The following is a 19,313-nucleotide window of genomic DNA, read 5'->3' on the forward strand; positions in this document are numbered from 1 at the left end:
CCAAGAGGGAGTGCAGAGTGCGGCGCGCTCATCAGTAAACGATCGTTAAATTAATCAACGATACTTCTTTATGAATAATAATACGAACCAGCAAACCAAACAGTCTATGTGTGCCCGTGTGCGAGAAATCCACTTTTATCAAAAAAAAAAAAAAAAAGTAGTCCGTTATATAAGGTACATTGAAAAAAAAACTTACTGCACGGTTAAATAAAAGAACCGGCAATAAATCTGATATACAGTACCCCACGACTTGAACTAGCTTCACCGCTGGCTGCGGCCACCAACACATCTAGCTCCACCAAGTACGGAGTAACGTGTGATCATTGCTGGCCAAAGAACCCAGAGGACTGTTCGACTGGTATCAAAGTTGGCTAAAGTTGATTTATTACGAGAGAAAAATACTATAGATTCTAGCTGATAAACCGGCTATCAAACGAATAAGCTAAAAAATAATATTCACTAATTTGTTGTATGAAAAAAAAATATGATAAACTCAAGCGAACAGCGACGGACATCTAGGGCACGCAGTCACCGAGCTCAATGCAAGAGCAAAGAGTAGTTCTGATTTCCTACAACAACCACAGTTATGTCACCGTGAGCAGTGGAATCGAGGAGACGGCTGAGCATAATTGGTGAATGAGTGAAGGGTTTGTGCTTCTTTTATGGAAAGAGGGGTACGCATATGCTCACCGGGAAAAAAGTGTACATAGCACTTTAACTATCTAGGTGTGGACTACTTCACCTCTAAACTATAAAACCAAATTTTTTATTTCTTAATTTTTTGAAAATCGGTCAAATAATCCTCAAACGGTTTTAGACGGTGGTTTGCTACAGTGACAATGGTTTTGTCTTTTTTTTAATTTATTTTCGCTAAATCTTTGAAAAAATATAGTAAATCATAAAAAAATCATAAAATAGAAAATCCAATTTTGTTGGACTCTACATAAGTAAATCTACACAGTGAACATATAATATGTTATTCTTTAGTACAAAGTTTTTGTTGTACTTTAGATCTATGTTTTTCTGTAATTAATTGGAATAATTCATAGTTGCAGCTTCTATGTTGTATTTGTGGTGAAATTTTTATGGTAGACTAATTATTGTATGTTTAAATTATACTAAAATTTTCATACTCGTTAGATCATGTATAACTTAGTTATAGATAAAGCATAGATTTAACAAGCATAAACCTAAATAAATCTATACTAAGTTATACATGATCCAATGAGTATGAAATTTTTACTACAGTTTAAACATACAATAATTAGTCCACCATAAAAATGTCATCACAATTGAACCATAGAAGGTGTAGCTATGAATTATTCTAATTAATTATAGAAAAGCATAGATTTAAAACTACAACAAAAACTTTGTACTAAAGCATACTATATTATATGTTCACTGTGTAGATCTACTCGTATGGAGTCCAACAGAACTGGATTTTCTATTTTATGATTTTTATGTGATTTACTATGATTTTTTAAAGATTCAACAAAAATAAATAAAAAGAAAAGGACAAAAACCACTGTCACTGTAGCAAAACCACCATCCAAAACTGTTTGGGGGGTTATTTGACCGGTTTTAAAAAGTTTACGGGGTAAAAAATCTGATTTTATAGTTTAGGGTGAAATAGTTCACCCTAAATAGTTAGGGTTTATGTAGATTTTTTCCAATGCTCGTCCATAAGGCGCGGGGTAACATGAACACCTCGAGTAGAATGACTATAGACAGGGAGGAAAACCAGGAGGGAGAAGGGAAAAACTGCATGAAAACCGAGGGGATAGGCTCTAAGACCATTAATTATTGGCTTGTGTACTGTGTTTGGTGTTGCGTTTTACTTCTGTTCGCAAAGGATGCAATTCTCATTTTTCTTTGAGTCAATTAATCTAAAGTTTGGTCAAAATTATATAAAAATGTATTAACATTTATGATACAAAATAAGTACTATTTAATTTATAATAAAAATTTTATAATAAATCAAGTTAGAGATATAAATGTTAATATTATTTAATATAATTGGATAAAGTTAAGCTCGCTTGATTTGTATTCCCTCTATACTGTTAATTTAAGTCGGATTGGACAAAGCTTGGTCAAACATTGGGAATATAAAGCATGAATAAGTTTTAAGTTATTAAGTTTGGAAATATAAAAACTATATGAATAGATTTGTCTTGAAAAATATTTTCATAAAAATATACATATAACACTTTTTCAATAAATATTTTTATAAAAATAAAAAGTCAGAGTTATGCTTTGAGACCATGTCGCTATTTAAAATGACTTCTTTTATCAAATTGTAGGGAGTACAAATATTATAGTTATATTTTTTTTATGACCGGAGGCGATATAACTTCTAAATCTACCCTACCCTATAATACACCAATTAGAATAAATCTACAGCCACACAACAAATGTCTGCTCCACAGTCATGACCTATGCTACATCCATACCCATAAATGCACCTAAAAAATATAACATCATCAAAATAGCACTCCCGCCGAGGACGAGGCAGGGCAACACCTTCACGCACGTGGAGGACGCGGAATCCGCCGCCGAGGTGTTCCACTCCAGCATCGACGATGTGCGCTCCCGGCCTTCGAGCTCTACGGAGACGCCGTCCTCTGTTTCGTGAGTTACCCAGACGACACGGATGTTGCCTTCCTGCCCGGGTTTGAAAACGTCGCCAACTCAACAGAGATCCGCGCAGAGATGATCGTCGGTTCCTCCCACAGGCTGTCCATCCTCTCCTCCTTGCCTTCATCGAAGAAGCAGGGAACAGAGCCTACAATTTAGCTGCAATAGTCTATTACTGATTCAAACAAATGTGCAATAGTCTAGACTTCTGATTATGTTTGGTCTGAATTCAAAATGGTTCCTGATTAATTAGGCCAGTTTAATTATTAACCGAAACTCGTATCTGAATTGTGTCGGTGCAATGCCGATCTTATGATTATTCATTGGATTCAGTTTGAGTTGCTGGCCTGCAAAAGCATCTGGATTATCAGATATATACGCACTTGAAAATGCCATGAGCAGGTAGGCATCGACATGTACAGGCCAATGCATTGATTTTTTTTTCAGAAGAATCAAACTTGTAGAATTTAACAATTATTAGTTGTCCGTAATTACGGACTGTGGCCATGCTATGAAAAAGCGATGCGCTGCTTCCGCTGAAATGGAATTTGGCAACTGACGATGCATGGTTGGAGACTTTGTACTGTAGGTGACAAGAATCTGCGAGCTTTGAATGCATCATTGCTCGCCTTCTGCTGGTGGACTTCAGTTCCTTAATTCTGTTACTACACATACAGTTGGGAAGAACTTCTATTGCTAGCAGTTTCTGACAGCAATTCAAGTCCCATTATCTCCCATGCTTGATTCAAATATTTGGCATAGCAGAGAAAGGGTACAACCTGAATATTTGTCTTACTATTAAACTGAATATTTGGATACCTGTAGATGCATATATGAACTTCTGAATACTAGGATCACAAGCTTGTTGAGAAGTAGACACATATGAACCACATGATCAGATAGGGATTACTCATGTTCTGACTTATTCATTGAATCCATGATCTTGCCAGCAAAAAAATTTGGAACTGTTCCGTCTGATTTGTTGTGAGATAAAAACACTGTTCCGGCTAAAAAAAAGAAGCTAAAAAGTACGGATTATAAGAGAAGCGAACGGGGGCTTGTTTACTACTAACTGTTTGCTAACTGTTCACATAACCTCTCATATAGCTGAGTTGGCGGTGTTAATTTTTAAGTGGATTTCAGATTTTTGAACTGTTTGTAAATGGATTTAAAAGGTATAAGTGATCTTTTTAGTGCTTTTTTGTATGTACCTTGCAATTATTTTAATTACTTAATTAAATAAATGATTCTGATTTTAGGTGGTCAGTCTGAAGCAAATTTATGTGGTGTAGATGAGGCTCTGCCAAGTATTATGGTGATCCTTTCATCACTAAGTTATTTTTTCTTATTATTAAATCTTCATCAATCGTAGTTTCAGGTTTCTTTTTTCTCCTTAAGTAGTCCTGATCTAAAGCAGTGATTAAAAAACACATAAAATATTGATAGCTAGAACACTAATGTTATTTTTTCTAGATGCTACCGTAGCGTTAGCACGGCAATATACTATGAGTACTAGTGCGCTGCTTATAACACAGAAAAAGAGGAAATTTTGTTGCTCGGAAGTCGAAACTATCCATCTACTACCTTCGTTCCGCGAAAGAACGTAATTATAGGAATTATACTGGTTAAAATAGCTCATGTTGAATTAAGTTTATAATAAATAATATTAGTATTTATGTCTTCATACAAAATTATTATGAAAATATATTCTTTAACTAATCTAATAATACTATTTTGTCTCATGAGTATTAGTATTTTTTATATAATTTTAATCAAAATTTAAACCGTCTGACTTCTTAAAATATGAGAATTGTATTATTTTATGAGCGGAGAGAGTACTACCTTTGATTTGAAGGAGCCTAAGCGTGTGTTTGGTTGAAGGGTTTGAGTGGGTTAGGGTAGGTCAGACCCATTTTTTTAAAGTGTTTGATTAGGATCATCCCCGTAAGAGAATATTATCTCGAGACGTGGGCTGGCTCCATTTCTCCAAAAATAAGGGGGTGTGTGGTTTCATGGATTAAATTTTAGTCCATGTCTCATCGGATGTTTGACTATGCATGGAATATTAAATATTGATTAATTACAAAACTAACTGCACAGATTGAGACTAATTTATGAAACGAATCTATTAAGCCTAATTAGTTCATGATTTGACAATATGGTGCTACAGTAAATATATGCTTATGATAAATTAATTAGACTTAATAAATTCATCTAGTAAATTAATCTCCATCTGTATAATTAGTTTTATAATTAACTCATTAGTCCTCCTAATTAGCCTATGCCCCTAAGAAACCGGACGAACCAGTTGTCGTTCGCGCAGACGCACAGGAAGCAAAGGAGTGGCTGGCGCGGGGAACGTGACGGGGCAGGGCAGAAGTTTGCGTGTGCGTGTGGTGTTTACTGCATTCATTGCAAACAAAGACGGAAAACACATCGACCGAAAGTTGACAGGACTGAGGATGCAAACAGAGGAAGAGGCACCGACGCGCCGCGCCATGGTGACAAAGGAGAGAGAGGGTTTAGGCCGGTACCAGTACAAGAGAGGTTTCACGAGAGTTCTGTAGACTTTAAAAAGTTGAGATAGTAATAGTACTCCGTAGCAGCTCAGACGAACCGAGATTATAATTTTTTCATGAATAAAATTTATCTACACTATTTTTAATATATCAGTCTTGAAAACCGAGACATTAAAACTCTGACTAAGACCGATCTTAAGGCACGGGCAATCTGCTCTCTCCGTAAAAAAATGGGAATTTTACTTCATTAGGACCTATTTAACATGACTTTGATTTCGGTTTTCTACAGTCCCTTGCAAGTAGCCTGAAGCCCTATCAAAGAAGTCATCTATAAAACGACTTCTTGTAAGGAGCTCCGAAAAGCCATAACGGTTTTTTTAATAAGGGATCGGAACCGAGAAAGGTAGCTTCTTCCTCCTTCTCCTCCTCATAAATTAATATAAATAAATTATTATAAAAGTGTCACTGAAGCAGTTTTTTTTTTACAAAATGCCTACAAAACAGTTTTAGCGCCACTAAGCATCTCAAGAGATTAGAAGAAAAAAACTAGCTAAATTTACTGATTTAGCTACTTTCTAAAATAGTTTTGACAAAAATAGAGAGCGAATAAGATTTGGCTAATCTTTTGGATACTCCAACAGACTATGTACACCAAGAGGCTGGATGACTAGTGAGGTAGACTATGCAAAAGTATAGAGCGAAAAAGATGGGATGGAGAGCTACTAAATTTAGAGAGTCAATTACATAATTTGTTGAAGACTTTTTTTAATAATAGCTAAATTTACCTTTAAAAAATAATTTAGCTAATCTCTTGGAGATGTTCTAAGAGCAACTCTAAGAGACTCTTTATATCATTTCTAATTTATAGGAATAGATATTTTGGTGAAGAAATATCCTCTAACAACCTGTTTAAATGGATCTCCAAATATAGACATCCTCTATTATGGATTTCTCGTTAGTTGAGAGCAAGAACGGCTCTCTAGAGTGCGCGTAAGATATAGAAAAATTGTTGAAGAGTAAAAAATATAGAAAATAATTTTTACTTAAATGACTCTTCATATGATGATTTAGAGAGTAAATTTTAGATAAACACTTGGAGATGCTCTTACGAAGCTGCTCCAAACTAGGAGTCAAAATTAGAACCCTTTTAGAGGAGCCGGAGTCAAACATCTTCAAATCTAGACTATAAAAAATAGTATCAAATTTGTATCTTCAAATATATTCATTACGAAATATGTATTTTATAGCTAATCTAACGGTACTTGATATATATCATAAATATTAGTATATTTTATTTTATAAATGTTTAGTCAGATTTAAGATTGTTTCTCTGTCCGTGAGTGAGATTTGCATTCCTTTCAAGACAAATCATAAGGTATGTCACGTTATACAGACGGAATGTTGCAACTAAGACTCGTGTTGGGATCATCCATGACGAATGCGTGCACGTTAGATCTAATTGCAAGATATTCTTTCTAAAAGATCTAATTGCATGATATTTTATTTCTATTTTCCAAAAATATAGATATACTATATTTCTTCTTATATTTATCTCCTAGAAAATAATACTCGGTAAAAGTCATTCAGATCGAACATTCCACAAACGCTCTATTTGAAAAATTAAGATACCACTAAAATTTAAATTAGAGAGTTGCTAAAATTCAGGTGCCTGAATTTTGGCTTCCTTTCAGCTATGGTTATTACATATATTTTATGTTAAACAAAAGTTGTAGCTTTAGTTCATTGCAATTTTTTAGGCATAACTAGCAATTTTTGGATCCAGGAATAAAAAGTCAAATAGACAAAACTACAAACATGACAAAATCTAATATATGTCGCCACAAAGATAATTAACAATCCATAATTTTTATATAGTTAGGCAATGACAAAAAAATTAATATTTTATAACACAAAGACAATTAACAAATTATAAACAAATCACAAGAGAACAAGTACAACGGCCACACGGCCAGCACGTCGCCTAAAATAACTTAAATTTCCAGGCATCTGAGTTTATAAAAAGTGAAAAAAAATTAAGATCTTTCTTTAGTATCTTTAAAAATAGGTCACTCTAATTAAAGACAATGAGACAAAAAGAAATTAGCCTGGATCTAAAATGTTGTTGCTGCAGCTCTTTTGACACTATACAACATCTCTTTTCTGATTGTCACTTTGCTCGTATCATTTGGAGTACAATTCATATCACCTTTGGAATTCAACCACCGTCTAGCGCATCTCAAACATGATTGGTTCTGGGCTTAATGGTGTTCGGCCTAAGTTCAGAAAACCAAATCTTTTTAGGGGCTACAGCTCTATGTTGGGCAATATGGGGCCTATTCGGTTACTGGTTCTGCAAATGCTCATTGTTACTACAGTATTTACTGTCTTATAGCATGAACCGCCGCCGCCGCTGCAAAAGCGAGCAGCCGAATAAATCCGTGGTTTAATAGAAATGCTATGAATTTCAATGGCGTTAAATCCAACACTTACTTGCAGGTAATTTTCAGGGCAACATATCAGATCAACACATGTTGGATGCTACATAAGGAGGAAGAGGAGACAAAAAAAGATCAAAGATGGTTGTAGTCTATTGGAAACGGTCATCATGCAAGTTTTTGCTCACTTTGAATGGAGATGTTCAAATAGAATTGAAGCTTAGTCTCATTTTTATTCGATGTTCTAGTATCTGTTTTGTTAGTTCTCTCATATGTGAGTTGTGGGTCTAAGTACTCGTTTGGTTGTAAATGAACTGCCATGATGTGCATCTTTTTGAAGATGTGGATGCGGGGACCTTTGTTCCATTATTAATAAAGATCGACATTCCATGGTCATATATGGATAGCAAGCTAGGTAGAAAATAAGTTAGCACATAAATGACGAGCCATACTTTTTATCTACTCCTTCACACCTTGTTCTTCACATATCATACCATCTCCTTTCAGCAAGTATGGGATTTTATTTGCATTTCTACTAGCGTGGAAAAACAAGTACTTCCACTGTCCTAAAAATAATAAAAGTCTCCCTTCTCAAGAAGTCGAACAATCTAAAATTTGATATGTATCATTAGATTAATCATAGAATATATTTTCACAATAAACATATTTAAAAATAAAAATATCAATAGTATTTTCTATAAACCTAGGTTCAGGTTATTTAATTTATTGGGAAATAAGATTTCCATTTTTTTGGGACAGAGTGAATTGATCACCTTCTTGCAGCCAATCCACTCGAGACCGATGGCGAGCCATGACTTCTCTCCACATTCAAACAAGTCGCACAACTTTAGTTCAATCGCCCTCTCTTCGGTTGAGTAGGCAAAAAAGACTAATTGATGTTCAAGATTTCTGATCTTCTTTTTTATTGATCCAAAGACATCTTTACTCCAATAATGTTTGCAAGAAATAAGAAATTGTCATTTTGCCTAGATTAGACCGTATAGAATGAAGGACTCTTGCCCCCTCAAAGCCGTCATTCTAGCTCTTGTCAACAATAACATTATAATCAGGTGCCCTTATCCACATCGATTCATATTTGAAACATTCTTAAAATAGCTATTCTCAGATTCTCTATTAATTGATATCAAGATGGCATAATGATTTGAGGATGATGTAATGACATTCTCGACATGACAATCATCAAAAAACTGAATAAACTGTCCATTCGCCACTGCCCCTTCCAATGCAAACGTACATTAACATTGTCATTTCCTTCCTGCTTATTCTTCGAAGTGAATTTTGGCTCAGAAAAGCCAGGCCTGTTTGGCAGGGCTCCTCTCCGGCTCCGGCTCCTCCAGAGGAGCCCTACCAAACATTTTCCTGATGCAATGTTCATCTCTGGAGGAGCCTTGCCAAACGTTTTTATGCAATGTTCATCTCCAGAGGAGCATTGCCAAATGTTTTACTGAAAAACAGCTCCTCTAGGAAAACGTTTGGCAGAGCTCCTCCGGAGGAGCAGAGCCGGAGCTAGAGAGGAGCCATGCCAATCAGGCCAAGTCAACAAATTCACAGTCCTGAAGGTGCTCCTTGGATAACCTCATTTGTATTATCCTCTGTAACAGAACCGACCAATTATATGAAATTAAGTAAGAAAATCATCCGCCAGAGCAGACGATTTAGCAAACTTAAGCCCGTATAACCCGGTAGTCCGTGAAATCACGAAGGATTTCAAACCAACTTTCATTCCAGCCAAGATCGTAATAAGTTTAGCGGTCACCATCACATATTACATAAAAGTTTACATCTCAGATACATCAGAGTTTAAACATAGTTATTACAAAACAAGTTCGAATAAAAGTAGCGGAAGCCATTTGTTCAAACCACACACACACTCACACGGAGTTCAAATACAGTGCCAGCGAATGATCATCTCCAACAAAAGCATCAGACGAGATGTAAGGAATGACCATGCCCATGGTCCTAAGCATCACCAATCGCAGGATAAAGGCAGTTGATACAGTAGCCGTAATACATCTGCCCATCTGCAACAAGTGGGAATAAAACCCTGAGTACGAGAAGGTACTCAGCTAGACTTACTCGACATAACCGAAAATAAGTGACACCAAGGATTATGAAGGCTTTATAGTAGGGTAGCTGACTCATTTGCAAAAAGGAAACATTTTTAGCATTTTAAGACCCTTTTCAAAAGCATTATTGTCAAGTTAATTGTTATTAATCTGCGACTAGATTTGCACCTATACTAGAGCAAACATGTGATTAAGCAGATAATGATAACCAATGATCATTAAACAACTTCCATAATGTCATATTCATTATAACTGTCCAAGTGTTCCATCAACATTACTACGATGAAGTAACTCAAGTCAAGTGCTCACTATCCAGGAGCGATGGCGATTCGAATTGATTCTTAACCAGCTGGTGATTTATTCCTTACACAAACCTCACTCACCTGCTAAAGTGAGATATTGATCACCGAGTCAACTATCCAGAAATCTCGAGTTTGCCAGAAACCACATGTACCCAGGGGTCGACCGACTGCACTTTGGTCTTATCATCTCGCCCCTGTGTCCTACCACACCTGCTCCGGCACAGTGCGCTGCGGGCAATCTACTCGGTCTGAATAATCTCTTAGCTTCGCGGTCGGAAGGTACTTTATCCGGCCAGCTAAATGTAAGGCATGCGTTCAACATGACTCGAGGCCCAACAACGGTCGGTCCTTAATCGACACAGACGGAAAGCACTATAGTCCAAAACTCTACAAGTCTCCGTCCGGTCTCAACTTCATTTAACACTTAGTTATACCATGACTTCATAGTCATCCAAGCAGATCCAGGTAACCACCTATAGCTCGCAGGTGACAGGAAATCATCCGACTTCTACCGGTCTAAGCCAGCTAAGCATTGACTCGACTACGGATACCAGGGTAACAAGGATATAGTATAACAAAGGTAACCAAGATATAATGCAGCAACGGTTGCAAACAACTCCTGAACGTAATGCATCAATTAAAGTAAAGTATTGAATTAATAATTGCAAACCGGGAGAAAATGCTCCGGGGCTTGCCTCTCTCGAAGAAGCTTGGGCGGTGATCGGGGCACTCCGGAAGTTCCTCAACGTCCTCCTCGTCGGCTTTGGGCACTTCCTGCGGCTGCACCTCAAGCTGCTCCTCGGGCTCCTCGGGTATGACGACTGGGTTCTCAGTTTGCGATCCTGTATGATGCAATGTGCGTAAGCGCTTATGCAATCGGTGCATCGAATGTGATGAATACAATGGATATGTTTGAATGCAAGGTAGTCAACATCATCCAAGAACATATACTACAAACACATGTCATCTACTGCATTCTCTTCTACTACTAATATGCTAAATCAATACATCTTATTAATTGCTTCAAAGATACACCAAAGCTTTACTAATTTCTTAATCACACAAAAAGCAACACTTAATTAAACCCTAATTAATAATAGGTTTGAATAGCAACATCTATTTTTATTGCTTAGAAAAATCTTAGAAAATTACTACAGCATAGTACTACCCTAAGTAGTCTACTATCAGATTTTCATGGTATTTGAATGAGTGAATTAGTCTACACAAAAATAACAAGCTATGGCATGATTATAAACATGAAAATACTTTGTACTGCAAAAAGTGTCAAACAACAGAGTTAGCATTTTTCCTATGTTCTTCATAGCATACATTTACTGTACAAAAATTATCATATGCATGTTTTATACAAAGTTTGCTCTCTAGCTAAAATAACAAAAATCAGCCATTAAAGGTACTTGAACTACACCTAAAAATTCTTCTACAATACATGCATGATACATATTTTTCCTAGGAAGTACATTACATAAGAAGATTAACAAACTTGGAATCATATTTTTCTGAAGCCCATAGATTTTTCTACACATTTTTCAAGTTATCAGCAGTATCCATGATTAAATAAAGTCCTACAGAAAAGTATCCCAAAAATGACATGCAATAATTTTCCCAAGTAGATCTGGTGATAAGGAACCTAGAAAAATTTATTTCAACAGATTTGGAGCAAATTTGAGTATCCAAACAATTTTCAAACCATTTCTATTTTCAAATAATAAAGAAAAACTGAAAATAAACATCCTATGGCTACTAGGCCGGCCCGCGGGAATCAGTCGGCCCACGGCCATACTTGGCCTGCTTCGGCCGAGGCGAAGGGAAGGGGGAGGCGGCCCGACAGGGCATCGGCCCATGGCCTCATTGGCCCAGCTTCGGCCCAGGCGAAGCCACGCCGGCGCCGTGACGTCGCGGCGGCGTGGCTCGGTCAAGGGGACCGGCGGCCATTGCTGGCCGTGATAGGGCGAGCTAGCGGGCGCATGCGGTTTGCGAGAAGCTAGCGAAGGTGGGAAGGTAGCTAGGCAGGGTGGAGAAGAGGAGGAAGGGTGCCTTCCACGGCGGCCGAGCGCGGCGGCGCCATGGCCGACGGTGGCGAGGCGTGAGAAGGCGCTACCTGAGCTCGACAGTCGGCACAAGCGCGAGCACCACGTGCCGGAGAGCGAGGCAGAGCTGCGGGTGCACGATTGCTGGCCGAGGTGGAGGAGAAGCGGCGAATTTGGCTGGCGGGTGCGGTGGCGCGGCGAGGGGGAGAGTGGGTGAGCTCGGCGCTTGCGGAGAGGAGAGGCAGCGCGGGAGAGTGCAAGCGAGCGCACCGGCTTCAGCAGAAGTAGGCGGGCGCGTGGGCGCGGGCGCACGCCGGCTGCGACGCGTGGCGGCGTTGACGGCGCATGGCCACCACGCGGTGGTCGTGCTCTGCCGCGATTGGCGCGTGTGCGAGCGGCGAGCAGGGGAACGGCGCGGGGCTAGGCCGAGGCGAGACGCACACAGGATGGCGTGGCGCGTGGGCCGGCGCGCGAGGTGGCCTGGCATGCTAGGCTGGCGAGGCGCGCGGCAGGCGGGGACGCGGGCCAGGCCGGCTTCGGCCGTGGGCCGGGAAGCTGAGCGACGGCCTGTTAAGCGAAATAAAATTCTTTTCTTTTTATTTCTCAAATAAACAGAATTAAATTCCCATTTTTGAGCCATTTAAAAGCATTTTCACAAATTGGTGTAAAAATGAAATTTGTTCCATTTTTCAATATCTACAACTTTGATTTTATGACCAAAGCCAAATTCTTGATAGATTTTGAATTCTAAAATTAAAGTCAATTTTAACTCAAAACCCTAATTTTGGAGAATTATTTTTAAAAGCAAAATTTGGCAATAATTCAAATACAAACCTTGCTCCAAAAATTGTGCTAAACATTTCTAGATGATTCACAATCATAACCAAACAAGTTCTACTAACCTAGCAAGCAAAATCAGGACAAAACCACTCTAACAAGTGTATGCAACATTTAGATTTCTCAACATGTTTCAAATGTTTCGAAGCAGTGTTTCAGTTGTTATTTACATGATTAGGCATGTATGATTAGGATGCTTGATGATGCATGATATGCATGATTGCAGTGCCTAAATGCTGGCATAACACCGGGGTGTTATAGCCCTCCCCCCTTATAAAAATCTCGTCCCGAGATTTGGGTTACAAACCATTTGTTATAAAAATATTTATAAGCTTTTTGTAGATACTCTCCCGTTTCCCAAGTTGCATCTCCCTCATTATGATGATCCCACTGTATCTTGTATGTTTTCACCATACTATTCCGAGTAGCACGTTCTTTTGTGTCTAACATACAGACTGGTTGTTCACGTTACACCAAATCTAATTTGAGTTGGATACCTCGAGGTTCTATTCTTTCCTCCGGAACACGCAAACATTTCTTGAGATATGATACATGGAAAACTGGGAAAACGGTACTTATTGTCTCAGGTAACTCTAACTTGTAGGCTACCGGACCTCTTTGTTCTAAGATCTTGTATGGTCCTACGAATCTCGTGGCAAGCTTTCTTCAGACTCCGAACCTTTTCTTCTTCATTGGCGTGACCTTCAGATAAACATAGTCACCAACTTTAAACACAAGGGGTCTTCTTCCTCTGTTTGCATAACTTTTCTGACGTGATTGGGCCGCCTTCATATTCTGCTGAATAATATGAACTTTCTTCTCAGCTTCTTCTACAAAGTCAATGCCATAATACCTTCTATCTCCAAGCTCGACCTAATTCAATGGTGTTCTACATTTTCTGCCATATAAAGCTTCGAATGGGGCCATCTTGATGCTTTCTTGATAACTATTATTATAAGAAAACTCAGCTAAAGGTAACCATAACTCCCATGATCCCTTAGAAGACAATACACAGGCTCTTAACATATCCTCCAAAACAGCATTCACTCGTTCAGTCTGACCATCTGTCTGAGGATGATAAACGGTACTACGAATCAAACTAGTTCCTAAGCCTTTGTGTAAATATTCCCAAAAGTGAGCCATGAACTGTGAGCCCCTATCAGATACTATGGTCTTTGGTATACCATGCAACCTCACAATTTCTACGATATACTTCTCGGCATATTGAGGTGGTCGATATTCTGTTTTGATAGGCAAAAAATGAGCGGTCTTGGTAAGACGGTCCACAATTACCCAAATCGAATCATGTCCTTTTTGAGTAGTGGGCAAACCTGAGATAAAGTCCATACTGATATCGTCCCACTTCCAACTAGGGACTGACAAGGGTTACAACATACCGGTAGGTTTCATATGAATGGCTTTCACTCGACAACATGTGTCACATCTGACAACATATGCTGTAATTTCTTTCTTCATTTTGGTCCACCAATAGCGAGATCTTAGTTCTTGATACATCTTACTACTTTCGGGATGGATAGAGAGCTTAGAAAGGTGAGCTTCATCCATGAGTTTATTCCTAAGCTCTCGATCCTTGGGAACCACAAGACGGTCGTCAAACCACAACATGCCCTGTTTATCCACTTTAAAGTGTTGAGACGACTTTTCTTTTATTTTCTCTTTGATGTGGAATATTCCCTTGTCGGTTTTCTAGCCTTCTATTATCTTACTCTCTAAAGAGCAACTAATCTGAATACTATGTAACATAGCAGGATGCATTAGATCGAACCCATCTTCAAGTAATGGCTGCACATTCAAGTAATGTGACTTTCTGCTCAAAGCATCTGCCACTACATTGGCTTTTCCAGGATGATATTGCACATTCAAGTTGTAATCCTTAATCAATTCCAACCATATGCGCTGTCTCATGTTCAGCTCTGGTTGGATAAAGATGTACTTAAGACTCTTGTGATCTGTGAAAATGTTGCACACATTACCAAGTAGATAATGTCTCCAAATTTTTAGGGCATGCACAACTGCAATAAGTTCAAGATCATGTGTTGGATAGTTGACCTCGTGCTTCCTCAATTGACATGAGGCATAGGCAATGACTCTCCTTTTTTTGCATAAGAACATAGCCCAATCTAGTCTTTGATGCGTCGCAAAACACATCAAATGGTTTCTCGATATCTGGTTGTGCTAGAATAGGAGCAGTGGTCAACAGTTCCCACAAAGTGTGGAAAGCTGCTTCACACTCCTCTGTCCACACAAACTTGTGATCCTTCTGTAGGAGACTTGTCATCGGTTTGGCAATCTTCAAGAAGTCTGGTATAAAGCGGTGGTAATAACCGGCTAGTCCTAAGAAACTTCTAATCTCAGGAACTGTGGTCGATGCTTTCCAATTCATAACGTCTTACACCTTACTTGAATCGACTGAAACTCCATTTTCTGACAGAATGTGACCAAGGAAAGGAACTTTTTTCAACCAGAATTTGCATTTGCTAAACTTGGCATACAGTTGATGATCCCTAAGTCTGGTCAAGACAGTTCTCATATGCTCTTCATGATCCTTCTCGTTCTCAGAGTACACCAAAATGTCATCAATGAACACCACCACAAACTTATCCAATTCTGGCATGAAAACTGTATTCATCAAAAACATAAAGTATGCAGGAGCATTTGTTAAGCCAAAGGACATGACAAGATACTTATACAACCCGTATCTGGTGGAAAATGTAGTTTTCGGTATATCATGTGGCCTAATCTTGATCTGATGATAACTGGATCTCAAATCTATTTTTGAGAACACCTTGGCCTTGACTAACTGGTCAAACAGAACATCAATGTGGGGCAAGGGATATTTATTCTTAATGGTTACAGCGTTGAGTGGCTTGTAATCTACGCACATTCTCAACGTGCCCTCTTTCTTCTTCTTCACAAACAAGGCGGGACATCCCCATTCAGACTTGCTTGGCCGAATAAACCCCTTTTTTGATAAATCTTCTAATTGCTTCTTCAGCTCAGCTAGTTCATCTGGAGGCATCCGATAGGGTCTCCTTGAAATCAGAGCTATTCCGGGGATTAACTCAATTCCAAACTCAATCTCCCTATCCGATAGAAGACCAGGTAGCTCATCCGGGAATACATCCAGAAACTCACACACTATCGAAATCTGATGAATAGGAATGACTGTCGTAGCACATGTAACACTTATAAGGTCTGTTCTTCGAGGCAATGGTACTTGGAAAGTACCCTCACCTAGGGGATCCTTAAGGGTAAGTATTCGACTTCCAGTATCTATGACTGCTCCCCAATCCTTCATCCAATTCATCCCTATAATGACATCCAAAACTAGTCCAGGCATAACTATCAAGTTCACTCGGAACTTCCTGCTACCTAATTCAAGGGTTGCCCCTCGAACCATCTGGTTGATCAAAACATCAGCCCCTGCTGAACTTATACGGTAACCATAACCCAATTATGTGCATAGTTGTTCATGTTTCTGTGCAAATGCTTGACTCATAAAAGAATGTGATGATCCAGAATCAAATAGAACAACTATAGGGTTTTCATTGATAGGAAACTTACCAGCAGTGATAGGCTCTCCCTCAGGAATTTCATTCACCATCGTACTATGCACCCTAGCATTATAAGTCTGCTGCTTCTTCTTGGGCGGATACGGACAAAACCTCGAGAAATGGTCGGGTTGATCATAGTTATAGCAGGGTCCCCTCACTGTCCCAGCCGATCCCACAGCTCCCTTGGAACTGCCTTGTACCGCAGTTGCGGCTGCTTTGTTGGGCTGTACTGCCATCTTGTAAGGCTTCTGGGGTCCACGAAAATTCTGACTTCTTTGCTGAGGTGGCCTGAACCTAGCGCCAGGTGCCGATGGGCGATATGGAGGATGACCTCCCATAGGTGCTCTAGCTTGGGACGGACCTCCTTCAAGGGCTCTCTTGCGTGTCTTGGCTGCGGTGCTGGTGTTGTTATTCTTCTCCTGCTTCAGACAGTCACTGATGAAGTCATTGAATCTGACGCGGTTGTTGGTACCAACATGCTTCATCATCTTTGGATTGAGTCCCCTCTTGAAACTGGCTATCCTCTTAGCATCTGTGTCAACCATGTCGGGAGCATAGCGACACAAGTTGTTGAAGGCATACAAATATTGCGTCACGGTCTTGGTGCCCTGATTTAACGCCAAGAACTCTCCCAACTTCATCTCGGTCAGCCCGGGTGGAATATAAACTCTACGGAAGGCCTCAGCAAACTCTCTCCATGAAATCTGAGCATTTGGAGGGAAGGTGGTGCGATGGTGCTTCCACCACATTCCCGCTGGTCCTTGTAACTAAAGTGCAGCATACTCCGTTTTCAACACCTCAGTCAACCTCAACACACGGAATTTATCTTCCATCATGTTGATCCATTCCTCAGCATCGAGTGGCTCTGTTGCTTCCTTGAATACTGGCGGCCTGGTGTCCATAAAATCTTTGAAGCTGCTATATTGGTTCACTCCCATGCCACCACCCTGATTGTTACCACGTTGAACGTTGTTGGCGATGGTACGCAGAAAATCCTCTATGTTCTTCTGGGATTGTTCCGCGTTGCGCTGACTCCCGAGCAACTGTGCGAGGAACATCTCGGGGGTAAATGGGGGAGGAGGTGGCAAATGCGGTTCATGGGGAGGTTCATTGTTGTTGCCGTAGTTTCCACCACCACCACCATCGGTCCCCGCACCGTTAGCACCGGTCTCAGCGGCCTCATACGTGGTTCGGCGAGTGTTTGTCATCTGCATATTTTAGCAACAAGTAATGATTGAGTGAAGCTGTAATAATTATGAGTGAAGGAAAAATTATGCCATACTAAATTTACTGGAGAGGATAAATTCATACAATAAAACAGAGGCACAACAATCGCATCCCAATTAAAATAACATCACTTAATCAAATTACTTCAACAGCAAACATCGCGTTCATACAATCAAATTGCCAGCATACATACACTAGACTTTTTATGCGTTCAGATATCGCATTTGAAATCAAGTTCCAACCACATGCCAAGTCTCATACGTTCGAAGCAACATACAATAGGTTACATGCCAATAAAAGAAAGGTCATCGCGATAGGACCTAGATACTAACGCAAGGCAACTAGCCTACTCCTCGGGGCCATCGTCGGGATCGAAGACGTCACCATCGCCCCCAGGTGAAACTACAGGCTTGTCCTCATTGTCGTCGTCGATGTCCATGCCAGCGGCATCTAGTGGAGCATATGGGCCAACCCCATTGTAGAGCGCGTGAAACTCCTCGTGCAGGTTGCCGTTGTATTCCTCTAGCTCATCGACCCTCTGCAGCAGAAGGTCCCTCTTGTCCCAGGCTTCATTCCTTTTCTGAACCAACTGTCCTATCATGCGGTCTGCATTGTTGTTGGCTTGAGTCAACGTATGCACCTGCTGCATAGCTCTATCACCTCTCTCAATCGCCTAGTCTCGCTGTAAGTTCATATCAGTCAACTGCTCCTGCAAGCTAGCTATAGCACGTGCATGTCTCTTCTTCTGCTTTCTCCCCTTGAGCTTATCCTGACCACGCAAGCCAGTCAAAGTCCAGTAGGTACTCTCGAGACCCTCATACGCTCTGATGGCGGCGAACATAGCACTCATAGAATGGTTGTCGCTAGCCTGTCCCTCAGCTAGACCTCTAACCAAGGCGCTTCCCTGAGGCTGAACCCAAATGGCATCACGAGGATCATCCCTAGGAAAAGTGCCAGCTAGAGCTGCAACAAGCTCACTGGGAAATCTGCTCATAATATCCCTAATGACACGGAAGGCTGCTCCCTCTGCACCCTCAGCGGGAGTGCAACCCTCAAACTCCAAGTGCCAACCATCCCAATCTGGAGCATCACCGAGAGCAGAAACCATGATCTCCACCACTGCAAGTCTATCCTCTACTAACTGACTCTCATTCCAAGAGTATACCGGCTCTTGACCCTCTGGGTACCCCACATCATGGAGCACTCTCCAAAACAAAGTCGGCATGCCAAACTCGCTCAAGAAGGTGTTCGTGGTGCGGTGCTCCCTCAGGGCCAACGGACGTCGATGTGCTCTTCCTCCGGTGGACTTACGGGCGGTCTGCTTCGTGCAGGCCATCTATAGCAAAAGTTCTTTCATTACCCCAGGGAAACATATTTTTGGTGATACAACTTTTATCAAAATGAGATAATCAATTTATAAGGGGAGGAATGCATGACATGAATGAAATGCATAAGTAATATGATGTATGTACGTGCCGTACGTTCTCACAAACTTATGAAATGAATAATTTCTAACGACGAATTCGGTGGCATACTAACGATCTCTCAAATACGTAGCTAATACGTTCTACACGATAGCGCTGTTATGTACCTGTAGAAGATTCATTTCAGCCCAATTCCCAATGAATGCATAAAAGCAGTAAATCTTA

Source organism: Miscanthus floridulus, chromosome 2, assembly GCF_019320115.1.
Source record: "Miscanthus floridulus cultivar M001 chromosome 2, ASM1932011v1, whole genome shotgun sequence".
Classification (NCBI taxonomy): domain Eukaryota; kingdom Viridiplantae; phylum Streptophyta; class Magnoliopsida; order Poales; family Poaceae; genus Miscanthus; species Miscanthus floridulus.